The sequence below is a fragment of the Lissotriton vulgaris genome, chromosome 6 (assembly GCF_964263255.1).
Source record: "Lissotriton vulgaris chromosome 6, aLisVul1.2, whole genome shotgun sequence".
NCBI classification, from domain to species: Eukaryota; Metazoa; Chordata; class Amphibia; order Caudata; family Salamandridae; genus Lissotriton; species Lissotriton vulgaris.
In genome coordinates, this window is record NC_141694.1 from 721,232,383 (window position 1) to 721,247,438 (window position 15,056).

Genomic DNA, 15,056 nt, shown 5'->3' on the forward strand with positions numbered 1-15,056 from the left:
ACTTTCTCATTCAGAATCCATATCCTTGAGAGTCGTGCACTAGCGTGGGTTGTGGTAACGTCTGTTTCTCAGCATCATTAAGTCAGCTGTAGACCAGGATATCTTCCGCAGTAGCTATTGTTTGCATGTTGATGTTGTGTCACATTTTTTGGTAGATATTCTTGCATTATTTGTTTGGCAACGACTACACTGGTGAACTGGTAAAGCTTTTGGTTTGCATAAAATCCTTGTTGCCTTTTCCATGCATGCGCGTGTTGATGTGCCCATCTGACACTTTTTTAAATTCACTGTCACTGACCCTCGATTGATACATACTGTGTGTGTCCTTATTTGCATTGTACACAGATATTAGACACAAGCACCCATGCTATTTTTTGAGAGCTGTGCAAGTCAAGTCAGTTCTGATTGGCCCTTAGCTCATAGTGACTGGTGAGCCAAAATGGAGCCGAGCAAGGCAGATATCCACGGCACAACATTGTTATGACCCTTTTACAGTTTTAAAAGACGAACCCCACTGGGCACATTGTTGCCAAGCACAGAAATTCTAAAAATATGTTTTTCTGTTGTCTGTGTTTGCTGCTGAACAGAGCTGCAATTCACATATGTATCACTAAAGACCAACGGGAAGTCAAAGGCCTCTGTTGTGTGAATCAAAGTAGTTACCATCATTCTTCTACCTGATTTTCCTTAGGCTTATCTTTGTTCGTTTTTCAAGAAAGACATTTTGTCATTTTAGAGCTATGTCGCATCAAATTGAATTAACAGGTGATGCTTGCATTTATTGCATCTAGTGTACTATTTTAGGTCATGGAATAATTGAATCCAAAATACTTTCTTTTGGTGGAAAAAGGGAGAGAGAAGGAGATATTCATTCAGTGACTGAATTGCACAGTGTGGTAACCGAAAACCTGGAATTCTATCCCAACTTCCCCACATGGACAAATTGTGTGATCCTAGGTAAATCACTTTATTTCACGGTGCCTCTTTTTTAATTAAGTGTCAACCCTGAAGCCGACTTAAGGAAATGAATTTCAGGACTTGTGCTATATAAAAACTTCACCCACATATGGTTTAGTAAACCATAACGGTGCCCCACATACAACAACAATATTGGCCATATATGCAGAACACATGACAAATTGACTTCTCTTGAGTCACTCATGGCAGTGCTGTTAGGTCATTGGAGGTGGAGTAAATGTTATGTTTAAAAACTATGACTTTTAACAGATGCCAATTGAGTGATATAATCTAATATACTAAAATAAAACAAAATATCCGATTTTTTTATCTGAAAAAAATCATATTTGACATAATGTATGAATCATTTGATTGCTCTGTTTGTGCTTCAGCACACAAAGCCAAGCTAGAACCCTGACTCAGCTGTGGCTCACCTCTCCCAATGGATATCCTGGTTTGCATCTCTAATGTATAAATTTAGCTGTGGGTTGCACTTGATTTTTCACATAACAAGTAGAGTTGCCTCTGTAGTTGGCCAATTCCTGACATATTGGAGGATCAGCAAATATGCCTAGTAGATTCCTGTGTGTGATGTAGTAGTTTCACGGCACCAAGAACTCAATACGTCTAGAGTTTTTTTTAATCTTTCTCTGAGTATTGTGATCCAACATAGCTGCCAGCTCTAAACATATTTCTTGCTTGTGTGTTTACCTGTATTGACTTGGTACTGCCTGTCACAGTATAAATTATGTTCATAACATGAATGTAGTAAGTGTTTTTATGTTTAGGATTTGAAGATTTTAGCTGATCTGAACCTTGTTCAGGAAATGAATGAGCATTAATTCCCATTTTGTAAGTAAAAAATGCGAATTTACAGTTGTTAAAGGAAATATATATGCAGCTAACTTCAACGAGGCTATGTAAATACATTTGTGACTCATATTCAGTGAGAGAGAGAGAGAGCGAGAAAGAGAGCGATGGTAAATGTGATAGTTATCAGCATCTGTACTCAATTGTCAAAATCAGCGCTTATGACATTCTGCCAGGTTATGTTATGTTAATGGCATTTATACCGCAGACGGCTACTCCGAGGAGTGTCCCGGCGCGTGCCTAAGAGGTAGACTGGCAGATTCTGCCGAGAATTATCTGAAGAGGAATGTCTTCAGTTTCTTTCTGAGAATACTTGTGGTGCTGACAGCACAAAGCTGTACCAGAAGCTGATTTCAGGCACTAGCCCTAGATGGACCAGAGATCTGCCACCGGATTTATGTTTGTGGGCCCTTGGGACAATCGCCAGAAGTTTGTTAGAGGAGCGAGCTGCTGGGAGGGGAATAGACACCAAATTTGGATTGAAGGTAAGGTAGGCCATGGCCATATAATGCAGAGTGCACTGTCACAAGAGCCTTGAACTTCACCCTCATAACCACTGAAAGCTAGTGCAAATCGTGAAGTTGAGAACTGACATTCGCTCGCTTGGGAAGGTTGAGCAAAAGTCTGGCCATAGCATTCTGGATCACCTGCAGTTTCTTAAGTAGGTGGGTGGGCAACCCGACATAGAGAGCGTTGGCATAATCTATGCGGAAGGTTATCAGAGCTTGGATAATTGTTTTTCTAGCATAGATGTGGAGCACTGGGAGCAACTTTTTGAGAGATTTCAGAATGCTGAAACAAGAGCCCGATAACCTTTTGATCTGCGGACCAAAAGAAAGTTTATCATCAAACCAAATGCCCAGGATTTTTACCGGACCGTCATGAGGGGAAGATAGAGGGAACTCATCTGGCCAGAAGGAGCGCCAGAGTTGCAGGGAGCAGTTCCCCAAGAGGAGAATCTCTGTTTTGTCTGCATTGTATTCAATTTGTGTTTCAGCCAACCAATGAAAAACAGCAGCGAGACAGGTTTTAGCATGGGAGCCATAGGTCCCGCTGTACTTGTCCCAGGAAAACAACAGTTGAGTGTCTTCAGCATGCAAGATCACTTTATCCCCAAGATCTTCGGCTAACTAAATAAGTGGAGACATATATATGTTAAATAAAAGAGAGCTGAATATAGAGCCCTGAGGAACCACCGGATTCAAGGCTTGGGGAGAGGCTGCAAAAGGAAGGATCCAGACTTGCTGGAATCTATCCCCCAAATATGATTCACACCACCTCCAAGCTAGACCATCTATGCTGAGAGTCCGAAGACGGGCCAGTAGCAGAGCATGGGGAACATTATCGAATGCCGCAGAGAGGTCCAACAACACCAGGGCAGTCCTGCCACCCACATCATAGGACTCCAGAATAGCTTATGATATTTCGACCAGTGCTGACTCTGTGCTATGCCGTGCTCGGAATCCAGATTGAGCAGGGTGGAGAAGTTTAAATCTCTCAGCAAAGCCAGACAGTTAAATACTGACCTGTTTTTCAAGAATTTTGGACACAGCCGGAAGAAGAGAGATAGGGCGAAAGTTGGAGGGTAGGGAGGGGGTCTAAAGACTGTTTCTTGGTAAGAGGAATGATCATGGCCTGCTTCCAGGCTACAGGAACCTTGCCAGAGGATTGAGACAAATTAAGAAGTGTATTGACATCAGGGTTGATGATTTCAGCTGCCTCAGCAAGCAGCTTGGGTGGGCATGGATCCTTAGGAGAGCCTGATTTAAGAGACTTAAGAGACATTAGAGAGTCCTGTAAAGAAAAGGCCTCAATGGTTTCAAATTTATATTGCGGTATTGGTTCCTTAGAGCTAGAGAGGGCAACCACTGCCTTCTGAATATTAGTGGTGTTGAAGTTAGCTTGTATTAGTCGGATCTTATCCGTAAAGTTGTCAGCCAGTACCTCACACCAATCTTGTGCAGCCGATATGGCTCGACACTCGGCCTTGGGGAAGTTGAAGTCTTTTACAATGGAAAACATTTCTCTGGCTTTGTTGGCCGACCAGGGGATACACTCCTCATAGTATTGACTTTTTTCTTTAGAGATGGCAGCATAGTACAACTTTTCAGCCTTTTTAAAATTCTCTTTGTCAGATGGACTATACTTATGTCTCCATTTATGTTCAAGCTGCTTACATTTTTGTCTAAGTAGCCTTAGGTGGCAGGAAAACCAAGGCTTGGACAGAGATTTCCTACCTCCTTTCACACGAAAAAGGCAGGCCAATTTATCGACGCACCATTGAGCCAGGAGTGGTAGCTGCCTTGGGCCTCCTCAATATTACCCAAGAGCACTCGGATGGACCTGGCCAGTCCCACTTTAAATTCCCCAGAATGAATCCTATTAAGAGCTCTTCCCTGAGAGCTAAAGTCCTGACTGCCATGAGATGGATTATGCAGGATGCACCATGAGAATTTAATGAGAGAATGGTCTGACCAAATCACAGGGAGGGGGTTGTTAGGTAAAAATATGCCAATTAGAGCAAACCAGATCCAGTATATGCCCACCTTCGTGAGTAGGATGAGTAGCCCATTGCTTAAGGTGTACTTGGTATAAGGAGTCGAGATGTTTGAAAGCCTCCCCAGAGTCACTATTGTTAACATGAAGGTTAAAATCACCAATAATAAACAATTGCAGCACCAGTGGAGTAATCGCAGTATCCAGGGCTGCAAAGAATGAGCCAGCCGTGCCGGTAGGTCAATAGATCAGGACTCCAATAACAGAATAATGGGTGGAGGTTTTGATGCAGAAGCCGAGAGCCTCTGCATCTGCAAACGCATTAAAACATTCCATTGATAATCCCAATCATCCCTTAGCACATCAGCTAAACAACCACCCTGATCTCTCTGGCGATTGAGCCTTATGAATTTAAATCCATCCTAGATGGCCATCTCAATCACCGGACTAGAATCACTTGATAACCATGTTTCAGTGATAAATAGGAGATCAAGAGGTTTATCAGTGAGTAGGTCAAAGATATTCTGCCGATACTTAGGTTCAGAGCTGGCGTTAATCAAAGCCGCTTTCAGCGTGTAGGACCACAGATTGCCTTGAGACTGCCCTCTAGGAGACAGTGATGGAGTATAACTCGAAGCCAACCTAAAAGAACATAAGCTGCAGCTCCTGGCACCTACCTCAACAAGGTCCCAGTTACTATCTCAGAAGCTCTTATTAGGGGCAGGTTGAAGGAGTTCAGCGCTACAGTAGCTAAATAAAGGCGGCCTCTTAGTGCACCTGGAATGGACAGCGTGGCTGACGCTGACGGGAGCAAACGGGCTTGCCTTAGGCGCGCCTGCTGCGCGACCATGCCGCGGGTGCCTTTCACATTGTGGCTAAGTCATCAACTAGAGCACGCCAGCCCCAAGATGGCGGCTCTAGCCGGCACTCCCGGAAACAGTGACTTTCCTGTTTCCAGTCCAAGGTGGACCTGGCATGGCAGTTCGGTCTGGACTGTTCCCATGAGGCACAGGGTCAAGACTGATTTGCATTTGGGGTGGCATGGTGAGCAAAAGAACGATGGATTTAAACCAGATCTCTTGACGGGGGGTGAATGTATGATTTATTCAGCATTCCGTCCATCATTTGTATGCATTGCACTTTTCACCCTAAGTGGGATGGGTATGGACAGACGTGGGATCCTTGCTCACAATGCCACTCAATTCACGCTAGCCTGTCTGATGAAGGGTAATGCCCAGAAACCGGTCCCAGGATGCTTGTTTCCGGTCCAAAGAGGACCTGGCTTGGCAGTTCGGTCTAGACTGTTTGCATGAGGCACAGGGTTAAGACTGATTTGCATATGGCTGGGTCTAAACTGGGGTGGCATGGTGAGTAAAAGAACAATGGATTTAACCCAGATCTCTTGACTGGGGGTGAATGTATGATTTATTCAGTCCATCATTTGTTTGTGTAGCACTTTTCACCCTAAGCAGGATGGGTATGCCCATACGTGGGTCCCTTGCTCACTATGCCCCTGGATTCAAGCTAGCCTGGCTGATGAAGGGTAATACCCAGAAACCGGTCCCAGGATGCTTGTTTCCGGTCCAGCGAGGACCTGGCTTGGCAGTTCGGTCTGGACTGTTTGCATGAGGCACAGGGTCAAGACTGATTTGCATATGGCTGGGCCCATACTGGGGTGACGTGAGCAAAAGAATGATGGATTTAATCCAGATCTCTTGACCAGGGTGAATCTATGATTTATTCAGCATTCTGTCCATCATTTGTTTGTGTAGCACTTTTCACCCTAAGTGGGATGGATATGCCCAGACGTGGGTCCCTTACTCAATATGTCAATGGATTCAAGTTGGCCTGGCTGATGAGGGGTAATACCCAAAAACTGGTCCCAGGATGCTTGTTTCCGGTCCAGGGAGGACCTGGCTTGGCAGCTTGGTCTGGACTGTTCCCATGAGGCACAGGGTCAAGACTGATTTGCATATGGCTGGGTCTAAACTGTGGTGGCATGGCGAGCAAAAGAAGGATGAATTTAACCCAGATCTCTTGACTGGGGTGAATGTATGATTTATTCAGCATTCCGTCCATCATTTGTTTGCGTAGCACTTTTCCCCACTTCCCAGCACCCCCCACACAAACCAGATTCAATATGGAAGCACAAGCGTTTAAAACAGGTAAGATCCTTAGATCATAAAATCATAAGAAAGTGCTGCTTGCAGGTTAGGAATAAACAACAGTAGAAGCTTACAAGGCTAAAAAAGGGCAACACGCAAGAGATGATGGGGAGCATAAAACGTAGCGCAGAGCGGAGCTGACAGCAAGCACATGGTGGCGCTGTCTGTCTAATTTACAGATGAGCGCAATAATAGTTGTACATACCTGCAAACTCACACGGTGCCACAGTGTGACACACAATATCAGCTCCCATCACATGGTCTCCCGACGAGAAGCCAACATCACACGGTGGCAGGAAAAACTAACTGAAAACCACTGTAAATAGTGGTTTTCCAGCTCATTTTCCTAGGCTTTGAACTGCTGAGGGCCATTTTGGGGTGTGAAAACACCACAGGACTTCAACACCAGCCTCAACAAGCTTTTTATTATTTGCCAGGGGTGGCTTGTGGGTGGGGTCGGGTTCAAAGTGCTTAGAAGGTACTTCTGGGCACGAGGCCCCGCCCCCTTCTCACATAGTGAGACTGTTCTTCAAGTTGGCAGGTATGGTTGTATATTAATTCAATATATACTAACAATGGCTAATACCTGCTGCCCAAACCATTCTTTTAGCTTTGGGGGCCTGGAATAGTATGAATTGTCACACTTGCGGGAGTGTGAGGCTTTGTAGTTGTGTTGGTACAATCATTAGCAGCATTAGCTGGGGGAATGGGTAATGCAAGTTGTGGTGGCCTCCTGTTGAGGGCCCTGGCACTTATTTCTTTTTACAAATTAAGCGCTGCAGTACATTACACTGCTCAATTTAGATTTTTTACTCTGCATGTATTTATAATTTAAGGCACAAAATGATTTGCCTAGAATTACAGGTTGTTGTATGTCATAGCCAGAATGTCACACAACGTCGTAGGGGACCAAAGTCAGGAACTTAATTTAAATCTATGTAATCGCCATTAAAAGAAAAACAAATCTGTGCTTGAGCACGATCTTAGAGCACCCTCCTCTTAGACTTAAGGGATAGCAACATTTTCCACTGGAGGCAATGGCAGGTAAATGCTCTATTTTCTAATTTTGTTGCTGCTTTCTTTTCACAGCTCAATTTAAATTTTTACTCTGTATGTATTTATAACTTAAGGCACACATTATTTGCATAGAATTGCAGATTGTTGATAAAATATCGAAGCCAGGATTTAAAACGACGAGTCGGGTTGCCAAAGTGAGCAACTTAAATTAAAGACTACATAACCACCATTAAAAAATACATCCATGATTCAATAAGATCATAGAGCACTCTCCTCCCCTTTTACTTAATGAGAAGTGATAATTCCCACACGAGCACATTCAAGGAATTACTCTAATTCATAATGTAACATTTTTACAGCTGCTTTATTTTCATTAGCTCAAGTTATTATTCGTAAATCCAGAAAATTGGCTTGGTTTATCTTTCCACTTCAACTTTTATATAAATGTAATGCCATTTTAGAGACTATGCAATCCTGATCTAAAGAATCAAATACAATTAATGAATTTGTTATAAATTACATTATATTGAAGAATATTTCGTGCTACAATATTTCTGTTCCGTCTTGTGAATCTTGAAATAACAGCTAATAAACACGAGGCTCCATGTTTAAGAAGAGCTGCAAACAATGTAAGGTACTTACTCGTTATTGCAAATATTTGTAACCTTTCTTTTAATTGCTTAGACTATCCCACCTTGCGTCTGCTGAAGTCAATTGCGAGCTCTCCCCATATTTGGAGGGCATCCTGATTTTGCACTCAGTGTACTCTTGTTTCAGTCCGAATTACGGAACAGAATGTGTTGGTTGATGCAAACTTTATTGCTTCTAGGTAGAGTCTCGCAGGGTTTTGTACTCATGCCCACTTTTTATAATCTTTATCTGTCCCTGCCTTATGGATTTGACTTCTAAAGTTACTGTTATGCTTCTGACACCCAGTTGTTTTTTGGGTCCTGCAAAACATTTTCTTCATCCATCCAAGTTCATTTAAAACTCAGATTTTTTTAATTGTCCACATGGATGGGGCTTAGTCGGCTTAAACTCAACCCGGTTATCATTTTCAGGAAGTCTACATCCCTTTTGTTTAATCTCTGGTGGCCCAACTCTCTGGGTACCACACAAACTTTAGTGATTGAGGCATGCAACTTGGCCATTATCTTCTTTTATCAGTTGACTTCACTCACCGTTAACCAATCTTACTTCCACGTGATTTTTTATTTTCAAGACTCAAGGAAAAATGAAAAACCATTCCCTGTCTCCCACTTCCCTACTATAAGCAATTAGATATGGTCCATATCTCATCAACACTTGATTTTTGGATTTTTTTAGAAGTGTGGTGGTTTGGACCCCACTTTTATAGGTGTTCCCCGGACTGGGAGTATGGATCCACTGCCTAAGGCTTCAGAACTAGTTAGTTTTGCTCTCTTTCTGATGTAATTTTCTGGCTGTTCCCCCGACACATCCTTTGTGCAAGAATATGGCTGTCACAGCATGTAGCAATGGGACTGGCTCCAAGCAGGCATATCCAAAACATGGGAACAATGAATTGTAAGATCTCTTTACATGGCTGCCACCAGCCTCTCTGAAGTGTCAATCAGAGAGAGAGAGAAAGGGATAGGCTCTAACTAGATACTTCCTCACCTTGAACAACTGCAGTCCCATCCCTCACCCTGGCCGTAAATAGCAGTGCTCAGGAAGCACTACTCAGCAGCCCTTTGTTAACAAGGTCCTGAATTTCTTCGGAAAGCCCTGTCTCCATTCTCCTTCACTTCAGTGTCTGGATCTCCAACCTCCAGTCACAGGAATGCTGACAATACACTTCCACTGTCTGGGGAAAATTTCCTCATTCTCCATCTTGTGCCAAGCTAAATCAGGGGCATCCAAAATAAATCCCTCTGGTCAGAGTACTTAGATTCATACCACACACACAGTGCTAATATATATATAAGTTACACACATCCTTCCTGGTCACACTAATGATTTACAAAAATCAGATCAGGGACAGGGACGCTTGGTACATCCATCAAGGGCATTGAACAGATTCTGGACTTCGCATTAGCAGGTACAGGTCTAGACCTTTGCTCAGCCACTAGATTAGTGTGGTGCTAGGAACAAACGAAAAGTCAGGATACCAGTTTCACATAAAGTTGGACGCAATTGAACACTCAGGACATGGATACACCCTAATTTACCATGCAAGGGACATTTCCATCACATCATAGGTATTTAAGACTCCGCCAAAACTTGATACATGAACTAGAAGTGGTGCAAAATGTGACAGCCCATCTAGTCCTAGACATTCCTAGAAAGGAAAATATTACAAACCTTTGTGGTTGGTTTCAATGGTGCAAACACGTATTAACTTCAGAGCTCTCGGCATCTACTATAAGGCCCTTTCCAACACCAGTTAGCACTTCTTGTGCACTTGACTGCAATGAAAAATTCTCCCTCATAATCTCAAATCCTCATCAGCAGATCTCCTTATCATCCTGCATTTCTTCGGGCCCTTGTGGGCAGTCACTCTTTCTCACATCTGACACCTAAGCTACGCATTTCCCTCCATACACATATTAGAGGCATCTCACATCACTCCTTATGTAAATTTGTCAGACCATAACCTCTTCCATTTTTTTATATGTATTTATTATGAGTTTTATGTAGCGCCTGCTAGACCCAAAGGTATCAGAACGCTTTACAGTTTATGTGAGCAAGTTCAGTCACACTACATGCGAGACTTTGTGTGGGTCAAAACTGTTAAAAAGTATAAGACAATCTAGAATACAGTAGTAGCATTAGTGACAGTTTAAAGCCTGAACAAGTTGGGCAACCACAGCATGTATCCTGTCGATGGGGGTTGGATCTTTGGAAATGTGGATCAGCTTGTAAGTGTGTTGAAGTAGTTTGAGGTCCCATTTGAAGCAAGGAAGGGAGAAGTTGCAGCGGAGATACTTAGGTAGTGGGTTCATTCATTCTAGAGCATGTGGCATACTGTTTTCTCAATCTTCTGTGGTGTGTGTAGGAAGTGAAGCATGAGGTTAGTAAGACAGTTTACTTAGCTTAAAGAGAAAGAACAACAGATTCAGGAAACTGTGTTCTCAGATCTGCACAAGAGTGCACAAGAGTGCAACATAGATCAGCATATCAGTATGTTGGAGTGTTGGATGGAGAAGTAGTGAGGGGAAAGGAGTGATTTGGCTTATCAGGAAGTAGCTACAAATCAATATGGCCACAGGATATGAAAAGAGAGGACACATGATCTGTATTACGAAGCAGTTACACTGCCCGAAGATTATCGGGAGATATCTGGTGTTCCGTGGGCTGTCAAAAATCTGCCTCACACTGGACCTTACCTACTGTAATGGTAAGCTCAGTTACGAGCTGTCAGCTCTCTGAAATGAAGTGTCACTTAATTTCTAATTCTGGGGTCGAAACGTTGTCAGCTTAAATTTGAAACAAACCTTTACCGGCCCTTTATCAAAAAAGAATATAGAGGCAATTGTATAGACATTGTTACAAGGTTGTTTTCATGTGCTAAGAAACCTTGTTTGTTATCATAATTGGTCACCAGTTGTTTGTAGTTTCTGTTAAGTCACTTGGGACACAGAGCACTGTTGATATCTCACTTATATTAATACAAGATTATTTTGTAACAACAGTATCTGGCTTCTGGAGTAAGCTTTTCATAAACATCCTATTTCCATTAATTGAATGCTATTATGCTCTGTCTTTTTTAATTATCCATACACTGCCCACAAGGACCATTGTTTTCTTGAGGTACTGTATACCCTGGTTCAGTGTGAGTAGAGTGGCCCTTATTTTCCTGATGTAACCTGATGAAGACCGGACAGATGTCTTTGCATCAGTATCAGTCAAATAGACAACACATGCCTGAGGGCCAATGCCTATTGGGGAGGATACAAATTGAATAATAGATGTATGTCTGGACCGCTTACACCCACAGATTACTGGTTCTTCAGTCACTAGGACTGCAGAACATTTTGCTAAATACATGCAAGATTGGCAATTAAGCAATGTGTGGAGGTGAGGGCATCCCCTAGAGAATACATTTTCCTACTATTCCCTAGTTCATAACTTCCATGTACGATAAAATAGGTTACTAGGAACTAGAGAATTTTCTTAGCCCGCACCATCTCACACCTCTCAGTCTACATATTTTATGCGGACACATGCTCCCTCCCATCCCGTTGTGAAGATTACAGAGTGCCGTCCTAGACCAGTTATTTAAGGAACGGCTGAGGGTAGTCATTAGCAGTTATTGTGAGGAAAATCAGAAAACAGCTTCCACATGACTGCTACAGTGGGATGCAATCATGGTCGTGGTGAGGAGTCTCTGCATAGGGGGCACAATATGTTCACAGAAATCTCTTGAAAGAAATTTTGAGAAATACTGAGGATAAAATGAATGAACTGGAGAAGAAGGTGATATCGGGCCTGTGCAGCAAAAGGCTCTGCACAGGACCCAATATCCCCGCATCCACAAAGCAGAAGCAGAGGACGCTCCTTCTCCTACCTCACCATGAAGATATGGAATAACTCCCCCTGCAGCTCCAGACCCTCCATTTCCTACCGGAATTCCCAACTGCGCTCAAGACCTGGCTGTTCAACTAGTCCATCGGGCTCAGCAAAGCACCTGGATGCCTTCTTGGGTGATAAGCAGCGCTATATAAATCGACTGATTGACAGCTGCATTGGGCAGGGAGGTGTCATGCATGCTGGAGGGAGGCTTGTTCGGACTGTTTCTCCACACCAAAGGAAAAAGGGCTAATGATACGTTCCTTGGAATAGTGCTGGAATTAAGAAAACAGTCCATTGCCATACACTGGAAAGCAAGGAGCCCTTCACCGGCTGCATGCTGGACCAGAGATGTGGTTAAATAAGTAAGAAGTGAAAGTGTAGCATTAAAGAGAGAAGAGAGATGGGGCTACAGGAAATACCCTATCACACTTACTTGGAATGAATACCAGATGACCTTTGAACATGTTGAATAATATAGGATAACACATACGGAGAGAATAGGGTCCAAGGGAAATATTTAAAGACCCAGACACAGTTATAACCCCTAAAGCAGTACACTATATATTAAGAATAACTGTGGGTCTAAAGAAACTCAGAACTCTGTGTTCAGAGTGTGTCTAGTCTACTACAAGATACATTTGGACCCATCACTGTGCGATATGGATACCCATCAGTTACGCATTCTGGACCGCCCTTCTTGTCATCATTTGGGCCAGTCTCACCAAGTGGTATGTCCACAACGTACAACTAGTACACTTAGATAGTGGTAACTGAAAAGCAGTGCACAAAAAAAATGTGAAAGTGAGTAGTTAAAAATGGATAGTGGGTGCAAAAATGACTTTAATGAGAGGCAATCCACTTCCAAGATTAAAAAACGTGAAGTGCAAAATAACAGTAGTTTTAAACAAATATCTACTGCATGTATGGAAAGGTCGACATGTTTCTGCAGTTAACAGATACTTAGTGTATCACCTGCTTCTTCAGGACCAAAAATATATTTTGCTACTGCCTAAAAAAGTGCATGCGTGCATAATAGAAATTATATAAATATTGGGATATCACCTGAATAGGCCCTCTCAATGCTCCTGTTTAGTAGAAGCTGATTTCCACAAGCGAGAGGAATTATGTGCAGACGACACATATAAAAGAAAACAGAGAAAATGGGACAACACATTAATGGAAATTATCACTCCTGAGTTTCAACAGTTGAAATTACTTGTGTACTTGTATGTCTCAAGTACATTACCCAACCATTTATTATTTAGATGTGCCTCTCACTCACCTAGAGTTTGAGGGACCGGCGCCGCTCCTCACCTGGCCACAGCTCAGGAAATAGGGGCACCGCTCTATTTTAAAACCACAAAAATAATAGTGAAAATCCTCATTGCAACCGCCAAATCACAGTCCCAGATCCGTCAACTTGTTACAATTATCCTGTATACAATGGTAATGAACACATCTTGTTGTGCCTGACACTCGTTCTGTTTTATCAGAGTGCTCACTAGAAGTGTTCCAACCAACAGGAAAACAATTCTATCCATTGCGGGTAGAGTAGTATTGATATAGATGTTAAAAACGCCTACTGCCGAACAGATATCTAAGGATGTTAATATTACAGCGACGCTGCAAGGGTCAGCTCAAGCGCACAATACCATCGAGGATTGGCGCGCAATCCAGTTTACGACGGCGATTTTAAGCATACCTTTCCGTCGGTACTCCAGTCAGGCATCTGCGCTGTTCGGGGAGGCACCGGGGAATGTTTACACTCCGTATTTCTAGCTAAGGGAGAAACATCAATAACGTATCAGAGCTAATGCGCATGCGCCGATACACACCGGCGAGGGCTGCGTACGTCATTACAATCCGTCAAATGGGCTCATGGGAAATGTAGTAGGGAAACTACGTGGTGGAACAAAAACAGATTCCAACTGAGCCGTATATAAATCATGTCGAGTATTTGGAGCAAGTTTGTATGATGCAAAGCTAGCAAAAGTATTTAGTATTATAATGTACTGGTATTTCAATTTTCGAAATTAGAAAGACGGGGGAGCCATGCTTAGCGTCACAGACACCACCTCCTGAGATGAGGAGTAGAGTTGTGTGCTAGATTGGTAGGTCCAATCCCCAATCTCGCAACTATGTTAATTGGAAGCGCTTTCATCGGTTATAGTTTTTTATGGCCAAGAGACCTAGTGTCTTTTAATCAGTACTGCTTACACCGATAGATGATGATTATTTATTCTCTCATAGTATTATCGGAGACATAGAAACAGCCCTAAATGGATCGGTCTGTCATTGAACACCGATGGTACGATGTATAGACTGTGTTGTAAACAATATGATTATGTCAGTGGGGAAAACAGAGTTTCTATAGAGGAGCTCACAATGCTCCTAAGGCTAGTATATGAAGTCTTACGTCATATGAGGTGAAAAAATACTAACAGCCTGTCAGCTCAGGCAGAGATGTGGTACCGGAGGTCAAAGACAAAGATCACTCTATAATGAGGTCCAAGGAATGTCTTCATTAAGACCATCTTTGTCTGTATTTAGGCGATACACCCATTTCTGCTCCAATTTGAAGAGATGCTTAGTGATGTCGGTGACGTGAGGGGGGATCCGTGGTTGTTCCAAGACGGTCCACGAGAAATCTGTGGGTGCGTGTCCTACCTCCAAGAAATGATTCGTGAGGCGAGTCGCTTGCTTTTTGCATCGGATCGTGCTTTTATGCTCCGATCTCCTTACTTTAATTTTTCTCGTCGTCATCCCAACGTATTGTAAGGAACACGGGCATTTAATGAGATAAATGAGGTTGGAACTATTGCAATTAGTAAATTGTTTTTGTTCCCAACGTCTCGATGTTCCTATGTCGATGCTTGTAGAATGGGATGTTTGAGGACATGCAGCACAAGTCCCACATGGGTAGTGACCCTCGACCGGTGGCAAATCCCATAGAGTTCCCACTTGATGAGCTTTCTTTGGTCCTGGTCTCGTGTGCACTAGCCGATCTTTAATACTTGT

The 15,056-nt window shown here is 42.9% G+C and overlaps 1 protein-coding gene across 6 annotated transcripts in view; it reads left to right on the forward strand.

Moving 5' to 3' along the window:
* Nucleotides 1-15,056, forward strand: part of POPDC1 (popeye domain cAMP effector 1) — a 391,499-nt gene that overhangs the window by 177,067 nt on the left and 199,376 nt on the right. The gene's annotated exons all lie outside the window — the stretch shown is intronic.